A 15,354-nucleotide genomic window follows, 5' to 3' on the forward strand; every position below is an offset into this window, starting at 1 on the left:
ACACTTGTTTGTTGCCTGTACAATCCCTTGTACACCTGATGTTACACAAAGAGCTTCTCCCACCCAAACCTACCCATTATCTACACACTCCCTCTCAGACTTCTTGCTGTGTACAATCCTTTTCACACTCTTCTTTTATCTGCACAATCCCTCTCTCTCTCACTCCTACATCATCATCTCTCTCCCCAGTCTGTCACCTTTGAAGTCCTTTTTACACCTGTTGGTTACCTATGCGGTCGGTTAATCTCTAACAACAGTGTATAACTTGCACAGGGGGGCTCGCAGTGTTTGGAGGGCTCTGTGTGGGTGTGTGGAGGGCTCTGTGTGGGTGTGTGTGGGGGGCTCTGTGTGTGTGTGTGTGGGGGGCTCTGTGTGGGTGTGTGGGGGGCTCTGTGTGGGTGTGTGGGGGGCTCTGTGTGGGTGTGTGGGGGGCTGTGTGTGGGGGGCTCTGTATGGGTGTGTGGGGGGCTCTGTGTGGGTGTTTTCCGGGGGCTCTGTCTGGGTGTTTGGGGGGCTCTGTGTGGGTGTGTGGGGGGGCTCTGTGTGGGTGTGTGGGGGGCTCTGTGTGGGTGTGTGGAGGGGCTCTGTGTGGGTGTGTGGAGGGCTCTGTGTGGGTGTGTGGGGGGGCTCTGTGTGGGTTTGTGGGGGGCTCTGTCTGGGTGTGTGGGGGGCTCGCAGTGTGTGTGAGGGCTCTGTGTGGGGGGGCTCTGTGTGGGTGTGTGTGTGGGGGGCTCTGTGGGTGTGTGTGTGGGGGGCCCTGTGTGTGTGTGGGGGGGCTCTGTGTAGAGGGGCTCTGTGTGGGGGGGCTCTTTGTGGGTGTGGGTGCGTGTGGCATTTGCAAGAGATTAAGCTATTGGCATCGTAAATGACAATGCCATTTATTTATCGGTTTTCAAAACAAACACATAAATTAAAAAATTGTCATTTACAATGCCAATAGCTCTAACTTTTCCAAAGGCGAAACCGTTGCATTGTAAATGCTTGTTATTTTAGGTTGGCATAAGATAAATTAGTATTCTCCACTGTTTGTTCAGAGGAATAGTCTTTTTGGTTCTCTTTTGAAGATTAGGAGGCCTGCCTCAGAATGTACATTGGAGTAAAGATGACTCCCTAGTCTGGATCTTTGAACTGATTAAGATCAATATAGAGGTTTTTGTCTCAGTGTGGCATTTTAGTGGCTTCTCCATGAGGCTTCTTTCTTCTCACAAAAGCCGAGTTTCTGGGTGTGCATAGGTTGTGTTTGGCAGTGGGAGAGATTCAAATAAGTGATTGCTTTGGGAAAATCACGTACTGAAATTTGGAGATAAGAGTGTATTTACTAAAATACAAATACACCACTTGGGGACAAAATTCTGTTTTCATGAAAAAGATGGCATGTGTTTGAGGGAAGTGAATATATTTATCGGAAATGAGGATGCAGCATTTCTTCAAGGCGAAATATGAGTACATTGGTAAGGTATTATTGCCAACCAAAGGAAGGTATTTATAACATATATTAAAAGCTGGCATTTAAGTGAGAATTTATGCTGCTTCTAGACACTTTTTCTGACTTTGGTTTCTTGGTGCTACAGAAAACAGTTTTCGATGGTTAAAATTTAATACCTTGCCTGCAGCCATGTCATAATCTTTTCTATTATACTGATAAACTTTCTTAATATTGTGACCCCTACTGACTAAACATATGATTAATCTCACCTTTCTGCCGTCTGATCCTAATATCTCTGTTTTTGCAGTAGTAGTCATCTATGAGCTAGTAAAATTAGCACTGTAGGCGGTGATTGAGAGTTTTGTGTAACTTTTGAGTTTTTTATCCTGCCCCTATTATGTAGGTTCTGATTCATAATACATAACAGAGCATCTACCATGTAGGGACATAATAGAAAAAAAGAAGTGACAAAAGATGCTACATACATTGGAACAATGATGTGACCTTGCATAAGTGCCTGGAAGGGACAGATATTTAGAACAGATTTAAAGGCCAATTTGGTGAACATCGTCAATTGTTTTGTTACCACTTTTTACACATTTTCTGGCAAAGAGTACATTCCAACCCTCATGAGTTGTTTGCCTGGCAGCCCACAATAGTATACAAATATTTCATTATTACCACGTCAGTACGTCTAGATGTTTTAGTCAATATGAGAACATTATGAAGTAAAATACTTCATTTGGCTCAAGTATTTAAAACTTTACTTGGGCAAAGCATCACTCTCAGATCCTCCGACCCTACTTGAAGATACTTAGCTTCTAGCTTGGGGCTAGACCAAGGCCTATTAAAGATCTTAATTCACCTCTATAGCGACACCTGGATAAGGGTGAAACTGTTAGATGGTAGAGGCTGGCAGCAACATTAACACCTTCAAGTGATTAAAACAAGGTTGCATCCTGGCCCCACTCTTTGCAATTTATATATTTCAGACCTTTCCGTTGTTCTACAGCAGGATAGATGTGAGTCATCTAAGTTGACTATCATGAAAGTCCAGTATATGGCATACATGGATGACTTAGTTATTCTTTCCACCGCACAGATCGCCTGCAAGCACAAGTGACCAGGGTGCAAACCTTCAGTACTGGCAATAACCTGCAGATTAATATCAGCAAAACAAAGGTTATGTCATTTGGATGTCGAGATCCTAAATATATCTGGTCTATGGTCTATAGGTCCTGATAACATTTGAGCATGTACCAAACTATACATATCTAGGTTCCATAACAGACAATATATTAAGCTGGAACGCTCACCTCTCATCCTTGTGCTCATCCTTGTGCTAAAAAGCTTCTGCAATTACAGGAGAAATGAGACCAACCTTAATGGCTGCCAACGCCAAATTAGTCCCAGTCCTTAATTATGGCTCATTGTGCTGGACTTCAGACATAATAAAAAAAATAGAAACAGCTTTTTTGAATGACATTAGTAAGTTATTTGACTTAAGGAAGTCAACATCGCATCGTGTGGAGTCAAGTCTCTTCAGGCACAGACTACTATCAACCACATCAATAATTTCATTTGCTGTCACTTGGCGGATTAGGGCACTTTACATTTGTGTATCAAGAAAGAAATTGTCAAACCCACACACTGAAGCACCGCTTGCGGAACATTCTATGAAGGATCTTCTGGCCAAACATAACCTGCCGGCTTTAAACGATTTGTACAAAAAGACTACAGCTGCCCGGAAGCTTTTGTTAAAATAACAAATAAGAACGTCCTGCTGTCTTCTAGACAATGAGAGGTCAATAAAATATAAAACACTAAGGGGCAGATTTACAATAACTGGTGCAACTCTGCATATCAGCAGGGATGCGCCAGTTATTGTGCGTCACGTCTCTGCCATCATGGATGCACCGCATTTACAATGCGTCGCACCATGGGGCAAAAATGGACAGATGCGTGACGCATCTGCTGCCGTAGAGGCGGTGCATTGCGACGCAGCTCCAGTAAGGTTCAGGGGTGCCCTATCCTTCAAATGCTGAAGGCGCAGAGTTTTGACGCAGCATGGGCTGAAAAGTGACTGAGTGAAATCTTGTAGTTCCTGCGCCGGAACCCCCCCCCCTGCGCAGGAACGCCTACATGTTGCACAGGGCTTTACAACGTGACGCATCTCCCAGATGCGTCACGTTCTAAGTACCCCGCACCATGGCGCTGGCTTTGCGCCGCCGCTGTGTCACAAAAGTGACACAACAGCAGCGTAAAAGAGGCGCAAGGGGCTTGTAAATCTGCCCCCCCCCCCCAAGTCTACCTTGGTATCCTTTATGATGCAGCAACAACCGCTCCTAGATTTTAATATGAACATGAAGGTGAAAAAATCATTTTCACGTTTTAGACTTTATCTACCTTTTAGCCAATTTGCTGGACTGTAGATAACCAGTGTGTTTCGGTTTTGTAATTTGGAACAGGAAATTTTGGAACATATTTTATGTATATTCCCAGAGCTGCTGAATCTCCACAGGAAACTATAGCAGATGCATTTCTATTTTGTTTTATGGAGCAAAATATGTTGATCACATAACAAAATATTTAATTTTGGTTATTAACTTTCGTAATTAAGAGGTGGGAAAATACACCCACGGGGAGCTAAATACTGTTAAAGGGAGACTGCTTGCTATAAACCTTTGTTCATTTTATTGTGTTTCTGTTTTTATCGATGTAGTTATGCATTTATTTATAGTGTTAAATATATTTTTTTAGAAAATGAGAAAATAAATACTTTACTTACTTAATTTAGCTTGTAGTCTTTGCTTTCCTGCTCAGTAAAAATCAAAGATGCTTTTTAAGCCCTTCCAATTTCTATGTTCATGAGCCACCACTGAAGGCATAGCATACATATCCTAAGTGAGAATAACAACATTATTCCATGACCTACTATTGCAAAAGCCAATCTTTTGAGTTGCATTCCCAAGATATGCGCCTTCTTTTGCTGATCCTGTTTTTGTGTGTCACAGTACTCAGCACACTTTATTCCTGCTAACCAGTGGTTATGTGCCTGATCTCTCTCTTTTAAACATGGTAAAACTGGCATATACCTAATTGGTACATTTCATTTATTTATAAGTCCCTAGTATATGATACTACATTAAATTAGGGCCTGTATAAAACATGCTACTAGTGAGCTGCAGCACTCATTCTACCCGCCACTGAAGGAGCACTGTAAAACATTTTTTCCAGGCCTCCCATTCCAACCTGGGTGCAGTTTTAAAACTGTCATTTCGACCTGACAAAACAAAGTATGAACATAGAGAGCTTCATCAGGACCGAGCAGCATTCGGTCGACGGCGAGGCCTTCCTGCACACAGACTTTGGACTTTGCACGCTCTGACCTTTCCTGCCTTCATCAATGACCGCACCGGGTCCCTGCTCCATCACAGTCAGCCTTAACTTTTGACTTTGACATGGTCTACTGTGACCAGATATCTATGGTTGGCACTTTCTGCTTTTTGGTGCTCTTTTTAGTTCATATCTCCGGATATACTTATTGGATTAATGTTGTTTTGGTGTCATTTTATTTATTAGAATATTCTCTGTTTTTAAAATATAAATTGGGATTTTTCTTGTGTTGTGTTTTCACTTTATTACTATATGAGAACTGCATAAATACTTCAAACCCTGCCTCTGCTTTTGTACCAAGCTACCAGAGGGTTAAGCACAGGTTTAAATAGTGACTTTAGCAGTTCGCCCCAGCAAGAATTGTGATTATCACTTGAAGTGGGTTCTTTCCCTCTTCAGCTAATACTCCATTTTCTTAAACTGACAAAACAAAATGTAACATAAATGTAAATTGCTAGGACGAACTAAAAGTGTGTCACACATCGCTAGGGACCACCAGGTTATTTCCAGGCACAATGCAGCCTCTTTGGCGCCCATAAACAGGAAGGGTTGTTTTTCAAGAACCTTTTTTACAGAAAATCTGGCTTATTTCTTCCATTAACAAAAATTACGAGGCGCTCTGATAATTTTAAAATGGGGACGAGCCTCGGTCTCTTTCAAGCACACGTGCCTTGAGGGAGTTGTTAGGAGCTGCGCCGGAAATCTGTGTCTCGAGTGGACCAGGATTGGGAAGAACCAGAGCGGAAACAAACTTATTGTGTGGGGCACAGGCTGCCTGAAAAGAGAAGCCTTTCTGCTGAAACATGTCGGGTTGAAAAGGGAAGCTGCCGTTTTCGTGTTTTTATTTCATTAGTCAGACAGTCCATCGCTTCAGATCACAGGCCACGTGCGGGTGGTGCCTCGGCCAGCAGCTGTTGCTTCACTGACACAGTAATTCAATAACAGGAAATAGCAAAACCTTTCCACAACTTCCCCCAGTGACTTCATATATTTTTATCTGTCCAGATTTCAAAATAGCTTTCAAAATTGATTTAATTTGCTTGTTTCTTTTCTAGCACGTAAATGGCGCCTTAGTGTGTGATAGGGATTGCAAGTGGTGGGAACCAGCACTAACTTTTTGGGAACCAGGATTTATTTTTCATCGTGTGAATTTGACCTAGATCAAAAAAACGAAACAAAGAGCGAAAAGCGAGAAAGATGGTTAAAGTGAAAAATCTGAAAACAGTGACAAAGGAAGAAAGCAGAGATTAAAAAGAACTACCAAGATGGTGATAAAGAGACAGGAAATGTAGGCTAGTAGAAGAAAGAGAAGAGGCAAAAGGTAGAACCCAAACTAGGCAACCTTGGTATTTTGCAACTATGACTTTTGGCAACGCTGACTGCAGACTCCTAAGAACATCTTTGGGCCCCTGCACTTATGTTTTTTTGGTACAAACTAAGCAATGATAATACAGAGGGGTCATCAGGTACAGTGGTACAGGGGCCCAAGGGATTGATGGGCCCTCTGCATCCCCAAGTATGTCTATCTTATAATTAGGGCTCCCGGTTTTATGGTATTTATTTTTTTGCCATTTCCGTCTGTATTTTTCCATATTTATTTTTCGGGCATTTTTTCTGTATTTATCCACATTTATTTTTGCCACTAGTAAAAGATGACACTACAACTAGTATTTTTCCACATTTATTTAAATTGACAATGCAACGCAAGGATCTTGTAAATAAGCCCCAATCTGTGATCTCTGTCGAAGGCCTGGAGGCAGGCAGGACACAGCTCATGTTGGGTCATTAGACTCCTGCTTGGGGAGAAAGGAAGATTGCTGTTGGGTAGAACTTAAATGATTTAAGCCTATTGGCTTTAATTCCCATGATACAAACGTGCAGAGCTGTGCTCAGTGTGATAATTCGGTTTTTGTTTAATACACGCCTGGCACTGCAGGTTGGAGCACACAGTGCACGTCACACGTGATACGCTTTAGAATCATTTGTAATTATTTAATGCACATGCACTCTGTGTTGTTTAATGACACATTTAATTTCGTTTCATGCAGCCTGCCTGTTGGAATGCAACAAACATTTTAAGATATTATGAAAGCATTTAAAAAATAAGATGGCACGGTGTGTGATGTACATAGTTAATTGTTAAAACGCAATTTTTTAAGTGATTTCCCACTTACAGAACGTCGTGTAAAATTTAGAACAAAGTAGTGTCTCCCAGTTCACAAGCTCAAGAAACATTGAGCCTTGACTTCTCTCTCCTCTTCTACCTCCTCCAACGCTCCCTCAACCACCACCTCTTGATTTACCACTTCCATTCTCTCTCGAGGGTTCCCCTCACATATCATATTGGCAGGGCAATCCTGTTGAACCAGCCGACAAAGCATTTTACCCAGTGCCCATCATGACCTGTGAAGCGTCTATGATGTTGATCCCCCAGTGGATCTCTTTCCACCTGGGCCATCACCCCCAAATCACACACCTACGTACACAAAGGGTTTCTGCTTTCCACAAGGTGTGTAGTGTAGTACCGGGCCATCATATTATTTACATTGCTAATCCATGCACCTCATAATATGAGTCCTAGTTGAGCTAGTCACATATTGACTGCAGTCACATTACACACAAGCCAGTGACTGCTGCTGTCACGGATATCACACCTCAGAACAGGGTAGCTGATGAACCCACACAAGTGGGAAAGTGATCATCTTTAGAAGGACCACGAGATGGGAAGAATCGTTGTAGCTTGCCTTCTAGAAAGGGGGCGCACTTTTTATATCTACGTGTCAAGCACGGGCTTATATCTACGTGTCAGGCACGTGTCAAACCAGAGGCAGCTGCTGCCTCCCAGACCTGCTAATTCCATCAGGGAGTGGAGTCCGTCCTAATCTGACTCTGGTAGGGGCTCTAAAAGGGGTGAAATAACAACAAAGCCACATTAACAAATAAATGGTCTTTCAAAGACCTGTGAATTACTCGGGTGCGGCTGGCAGCTCTGTTTGCACACAGGAAGCTGTCACCTCTTAACCCTGTAAGGAAGGAGAGACACCAGACGGCAGCACAGCAAAATATACTAGTATTTTACTGTTTTCATATATAAATACAGATAAAGGAAAACTTTTTCCCCGTCTGTATTTATATGTAAAAATCCGTAAAAACGGAAAACCGGGAGCCCTAACCTACTTATAATACGCAACCAGGGTAGAGGGGCTCACTTTCCACCCTTGCTAAAGGCTCCATGGCACTCTTGCTATGCTACTGGGCAAGGGACAGAGATGTGGCTCCAAGACAAAAATATTCTGCTGCTGTTTTGTTGGCCTTTCGCCTATAAGGTAATGTATATAAAATATTTGGTCCATTTACAAACGTAAGGGATAATTAAAAGGTTTTTAATTAATTTCTAAAGCATAGAGTGATGGAATATTAACCATATCCACCAAAGATGAGAAGATACCTATTTGTATTTACTGTCCACAGTTTGCTGCACACAATCTGGGAGGAAGCTATCTTACTTTGATTGCAACCTAACATAAATATGTTGCACACAGATCTTTGCAGTTGGTGCATTAACCCACAGATCTGTATCTCTATAATAGGAACCTGTGACCAATACGTAATACATGAAACCCTTTATTAGGTGCTTTGACTCAGTGAGCTTTCTCATTGGGATTAAAATCTGTGACATAAAGAAACTATGGGGCAAACTATAAAAAAAGGGCGATACATTATCACTGCTTTTCTCGGCAGGAAACTGCCGCTAAAGCGGCGATAATGGGCTTGATAATATGCCCTTGTGAATTCCCATAGAAGCCTAGGTTCTGGTGTTAACCACAGAGACTGGAACCTGGGAAATTAGTTGCCAGTGAATGTAAACTTGCAGTAAAGCAGCCTGACCAGCTACTCACTGAAAAATGCCTTGAAACCACTAGTTCACTGAACAGTCGCCACATTTTCAGTAGGTGTTTAAATCCTATTTAAATTTTATAACAAAAATTACTATTTGACGGGGTGGCTCAGACTCCATCCAAATGGGTCAGTCCGAAATGAATCCAAACTGCTGATTCCAATGCCATAGGAATGGCTTTGACCGAGGGTAGGAGTCCTTTACTATGGCATCTTATTCGGCCCCAATTCAGCAAAGCCATGAAACAAGTCACCTGGAACTCAGTAATACAAATATAATCACGAGGACAAATTCATACTTTCATTAATTAAACAAACATATATTTGGCAAAGTCCATTAGAAGTAAAAAAGAAGATCCCAAAATTACATAACAGGTACAGCAGTTATGGTCCAATCACACACTTATAAATACACACTTTAGACTACATTAGCAACATAATCACTGCACTACTTCTCATGTTCCAGATCACAACACCCAACAGTATAATATATTGTACAAAGTCACAAACGTGTAATCTTATAACTAACAAACCTAACATCACACGGAGAGAAAATCTTCAAACATCACATTACAACAAAAAAACATCAAATAAACATCAGTGTACGAGATTCAGGCATCAGTTCTCCCATGACACACCTTGTTCTAGATCACACCAATCAGCAGCATACCACAGCACATAATTCAAGTTAACAACTACCTTACACACAACATTTAATTTGATGCCCAAATCAAAGACCTCACACCATACCCCTTTAGACTCTCCACACACTACTATCATCCATGAGGAATATTCCTTCAAAATGTTGCTCCCAACCACTTCCCTCACCACATCTGGCGTGCACCCTTCCCAAGAATTTAATTTGAGCACATTCACAATCTCTCTGCATACTGCACCTACACGTTCCTGCCACTTTGACTAACAGCCTCTAAAATATAACACATACAACAGGATCCATAAAATCACACCATAGTCCTTCCACTCAGTAGAACATATTTTCACCAACCAACCAACAGTACTCCACAACTCACCATCACACAATACCCTATCCATCTAACCCCCTTCCTTGGTAACACACGTCACTAAAACATCTGTGCACCCTATTATAGCACCTCAGTGCAACCAACAGTAGACCACACTATGCTTCTCCATGTCATTCGACCTGCCACCACCTCAGCCAAATTCTCAACAACCAGCACAATATCAATCTCAAAACATCGTTCCTGACCACCTATCAAATTCTGTGTACCATGACTCCATGGATTCTCACCACAGTTTATTCATAAAGATAAGTACCACATTCTTCAGAGTTCCATAAACCAACCAATTCCGCGACTTAGATGCATGCACTTCAAATAGCCACACCTCCAAACTCAAGGGCTTTTGTACAAGCTCATTGTGCCACCGGTGCATCACTTTTTTTGACACACCGGTGGAGCAATTGGCTTGTCCATATCTACAGGGCCACGCACAGTCACCCTGCGTGCCTTATCATGGCCTTGTAAATATGGGCCTCTTTCAAGTATTCCTCTGCATGAAAGGGGCAGTCCATGGCTGTTGCTATGAGTGTTCTCACGCAACATCCATGGAACTTGATGTATTTCCACATTTACAACATTTTGTAAAACTGGGAATGCGTCAAAATCATATGCCTACCCAGGAGAGGTGCAGGAATGGCGCAATGAGGAACAATTATTTTATTTCTCCTCGTTTTTCTGCAGCATGCATAGAAAGTGGAAAATGCCATTTATGATTGTTTTTGTGCAGGAAGGAGTACCTTCCTGCGTAAAAACAATCATCCCGCACTGCTGAAACACAATATGACGTGTTGATGCCAACGCTGACATTCGGCAGCCAATTGTGCACCAGAGCAGGGGAAAGCACAGAGATGCGTCATTTTGTTGTTAGAACAACACATCCCTGTGCTTTGAAAATGAGGCAACACAGTGCAGCTAAATGGTTTGCGCTGCCGTGCTGCTTCATTTTCTTGTAAAGGAGGCCATCAGTGTTTTCCAGAGACCACATATCTCCATTCACCCTTCACACCATACCCCATACATAAACTAACAAAGTAACAATCCAACAAGTATGTGTCAGAAAAATCTAATTTTAGCAAACTCTGACTTGTTCTCGATCTCCTAACATTTGGATGCATTCAAAAAATCCAGGATTGCTACCATTGACTCCAACTTGAATGCCCTACATGCTACACATGGACAGTGCCAGCCGTCTTAATCCCTGGGAGATCCAAGGATTCAACAAAACTACCACCGGTAGGAGGTCCATTTGGACCCCACAGGCACAAGCAAGAGATAGCTGGAAAAGATAAGAGAGTGTACCCACAACTGTTAAGCACCATGCAGAGGCAACCTCCTGCACACACAACAGTCATTCAGGTTAAGTTTTAAGGTTGCAATAACTGAACATGTCCAGTGGGTTAACCCACACCCTCCAAATCACATTACCGCTAACCAAGGTCAACACTAACCTAGTTTTAGTAACCTCAGACCCCCCACGCCTTGCAGAGAACTCCATGGAATAAACTGGTAGCAGTAGTTTTAAGTGTGTGTACTAAAGCACTACTTGGCCAAGTAATTGGCAAACAAGCTCAGAGTATGCTGAATGTTAGAGTAACTGGTGGTAACTTTTACCAGACACGCCTCCTCTTGCATTTAATGAACTAGTGGCAGCGGGAGCAGCGTCTGTTCCCTGAAGGGACTTGTTATCGCGTGGATTAAGCCCAGGAATACTTCCCTCCGCCAGCACTCAGAAAAGGCTGAGCACCATGTGCCAATCAGTCTGTCAGCTTTCAAAGAGACCAGGATCCAGTGTGCACCATTGCAGAGTGTCATTTCTGCAACACATTACATGGAAACAGACAATGGGAATGAAGCTACGGACGTACTTAACGAGGAACAACTCTTTATCCCGTGAGCTACAAGGAGCAGGACCATATCTGGCATGTCCGAGTGCGTGCATAGGGGTTAGGAGAGTACAGTTTCCTTATGCGTCTGGAGGGCAGCTAGAATTGATCTTATGTGTTCTGGTTTCCACTTCACCAACTGAGGGCAGGCTGTTCACCTGTCCAGATCCTCCTCAATGGAAGGGTTTCATTAGAAACTTTACCCCAACTTTTTTTAGCTGCACTACTTACTTTGATCCATTGACCAGGTCCTGAGTTATGGAAAAAACTGTCTCGTCTGCATTTAACAAGAAATCACTGTCACTGCCGTTTCAGTATCTCAAACGCAGTGTAGTATTGGCCTTAACTAGTGGTCAGTTGCCTCTTGGGAAAGGAGACTAGCCATTTTTGCAAAACATGACTAAATTCCATATGCCTGAGGTTCAACATGTGGGCCTAACTGTTCACTGCGCCATTAGTTGCTGTTTAATTAGTGCTGCCTGGGTCTAGCATCAAGAGGGTGGTCTTCAGTCTTGCAGCCTATTCAAGCATGCCGTGTTCTATTGCATCATATGCATGAGCGGGATTGTGTAAATTGTAGTCGTCTGGCCGCTTTCCATGCAATATCTAAACATGCACACCGTTATTCTGATTGTGCGGAAGGGCTTACTCAGACACTCCTCCCCACCTCAGGTGTTCCGGTGGGAGGAGCATAGCGCGTTGATCTCCTTCCGGCCAGCAATAAATTCCACATGCTGAGCAAGACGCGCAGAGGGTGAGTGTTGAAGGGTTTGCCTTTAACGCTCGATTTTATAGTGTTTTTATCTTCTTTTAAAACTATCTGCTGCTAATTGCTAAATCCTTTGTGAACTACATTGCCGCTATCTTCCTTCCACTCGCACTTTGCACTGGGAACGGGACTCTCAATTGGGCTCTTTTTATACACACTGTTATAATTTTAATATTGAAATGAAATGTTAATGTACATACGCTTGCTGTACTCGCGGGGTTTTCCCAGACACTCTTTCCCACCTCAGGTGTTCCGGTTGGAGGAGCATAGTGCGTTGATCTCCTTCCGTCCAGCAATAAATTCCACATGCTGAGTCGAACGTGCAGCGGGCGCGCCGAAAGTGGGCACGCCGAAAGCGCGCCTAAGGCAAGCCCGTCTGCGTCAGTCCGCATGCCGAACGTGGCCAGGGCCTGATAGGCTGCCGGTCATGGACAAAACTATCGTTACTCTGGTGAGGAATTAAAGGCTTTTAATATGCCAGCCAATGACTGCCATCATCACTTCCACCCAGACAAAATAACAAGCTTAGCATCCTGCATAAATTGTCATTTTAAATTTAGTTTAGATGCCAATACTATCTCTATTCCTGGCAATATCCACAAAATTAATCTAAATTTGGATCTTAGACCTTTGTGTTGTGGATTGGTGAATGTTAGGTCACTAGGAAAACATGCCATGCACATCTAGGATTTAGTTCTGACGCTTTATCTAGATGGCCTTTTTGTCACGGAAACATGGCTAAAAGAATGGTCTATCCCTGACATTGTTCAGTCTCTCCCCCCAGGTTATACCATGTCCAGAAGAGACAGGCCTTTAAGGAGGGGGGAGGGCTAGCAATTATTTACAAGGACTCCATAAAATGCTTAACATTTGACATCCTGGGGATTAAGGGAGCTGAAAGTTTCAGCTTTTTCTTCCAACTATCCAGCTCAGTGGTTTTTGCAGGAGCCCTGGTCTACCGGCCCCCAGTGGCAAGCTCTGGCTTTGTAGATACCCTTGCTGATAGTCTTAGTGCCCTGATTGTCAGATATTCGAATTTCACTATTCTAGGGGATTTTAACCTCTACTTAGAAACAGATAACTCTCCAACCTCTAAATATTTTTTGGAAACCATAGAAACTCTAGGATTAAATCAGCTGATAACTGACCCTCCACATGAGGCTGGACATACCCTTGATGGAATCTGTACAAATTTTACCAAACTTACAGTTGATGCCCCTACCACACTTACATGGTCTGATCATAAGTGCATCCCTTTTAGGATTGCAGATAGTACTTCCCATGCAGCAGAACAAAATCCTGAGCAACGTTGTAAAACTCCTAATAGGAAATGGAACAAAATGTTATCAAATCCTAATCTTCAGATGTTGGCAGAATCAAGTAAATCCACACTAACAGGAGATCCGGTTATCGATACAGGCATCTTCAATGATTGGCTGACTGTGTTAGCCAACAAAATGGCCCCAGTGGTCACTTGTAGCAGAGCCTCTCAGGGCAAACCTTCGCCCCATGGTTCACCCCTCCGCTTAAAGAGCTACAAGGCAATTGCAGGAATCTGGAGCGTAAATGGAGGGTGCAATATAACAATAATGATCACACTATCTTCAGAACAGCACTGAAAGAATATCATAGGATGAACAAATGCGAAAAGAAAGCTTATTATACTAATCTTATTAAGCAGGCATTGTTTGATCAAAAACTGATTTTTAAAATTGTCCAATCTTTCACCCATCCTAAGATTTTTAACCAGGAAATTCCCCCATCATAACTCTGTGATCAGATAGCAGAATATTTCGATAACAAGATCAGTGACCTTAAAAAGGATTTCACAACAGATACCCCATCTACTGAAGAGTCTAATCATAATCCAGGAAATAGACCTTTGCTGAATCATTTTAATGAGATCACCCTTGAACAGTCCAGACAGGCCATCTTAACATGTAAATCGGGCTCTCCAGGCGATCCCTGCCCCCCCCAAGATTCTACATGTGCTGATTGATACTGTTAATCCCATGATTAATCAGATAATCAACTCTTCACTTAGACAGGCAGTAGTACCAGACAGTTGGAAAGTTGCTTCGGTTAAACCTCTTCAAAAGAAACATCTTGCGGACCCTATCACTCTGACTAATCTTGGACCTATTTCTTTTTTGAATTGTTTAAGTAAGATAACAAAGAAAGAAACTTGTAAATAAGCAAGTAAATGACTTCCTGGCACTAAACAATGTACTTCACCCCAGGTAATCAGGTTTCAGGGATGGGTTTTCAACATAATCAGCGCTGCGACACACTGCGGAGACACTTAAATTTGCATTGGATCAAGATGGCAGTGCTGATTCTGTTGTACCTCTCAGCCGCATTCAATACTGTCTCCCATGCTGCCTTGGGTAAACAGTTGGAAAGAGTAGTGTTTTCACAGAGGGCACTGGCCTGGCTAACTTCATTTTTGGAAAACAGAAGACAATCCGTTACATTCGGCAACTATACTTCAACAGAGAAGCAGCTGCACTCGGGTGTGCCTCAGGGCTCTATTTTGACATCGAGACTGTATCTTATGCTGACGATACCCAGCTCATTCTTACCCTGGACAAAAAATCTACAGTAGCCGAAGAAAATTTACAACACTGTCTTTCGGCTGTATTCGAATGGATGAAGACCAACCTCCTAAAATGTAGCAGCCAAAAGACGGAGATCCTGCTTTTTCGGAAAATGTAACATCTTCTTACCCAAAATGTGGTGGCCAACAGATACAGCCCCACCCCCTAATACGGTGGACACTACAAAAAATCTAGGAGTACGTTTTGATACCTGCCTTTCTTCTCACCAGCAGGCCCTGTCGGTTGCAGGTACTTGTTTCTATTGGATAAAAACTCTGAAAAAATGTCTTGATCTCCTGCCTGCCATTGCCCGCAAGTCTGTGCTAGTGGCTATGATCCTATTGCA

The sequence above is a fragment of the Lissotriton vulgaris genome, unplaced genomic scaffold (genome assembly GCF_964263255.1).
Source record: "Lissotriton vulgaris unplaced genomic scaffold, aLisVul1.2 SCAFFOLD_1655, whole genome shotgun sequence".
Classification (NCBI taxonomy): Eukaryota; Metazoa; Chordata; class Amphibia; order Caudata; family Salamandridae; genus Lissotriton; species Lissotriton vulgaris.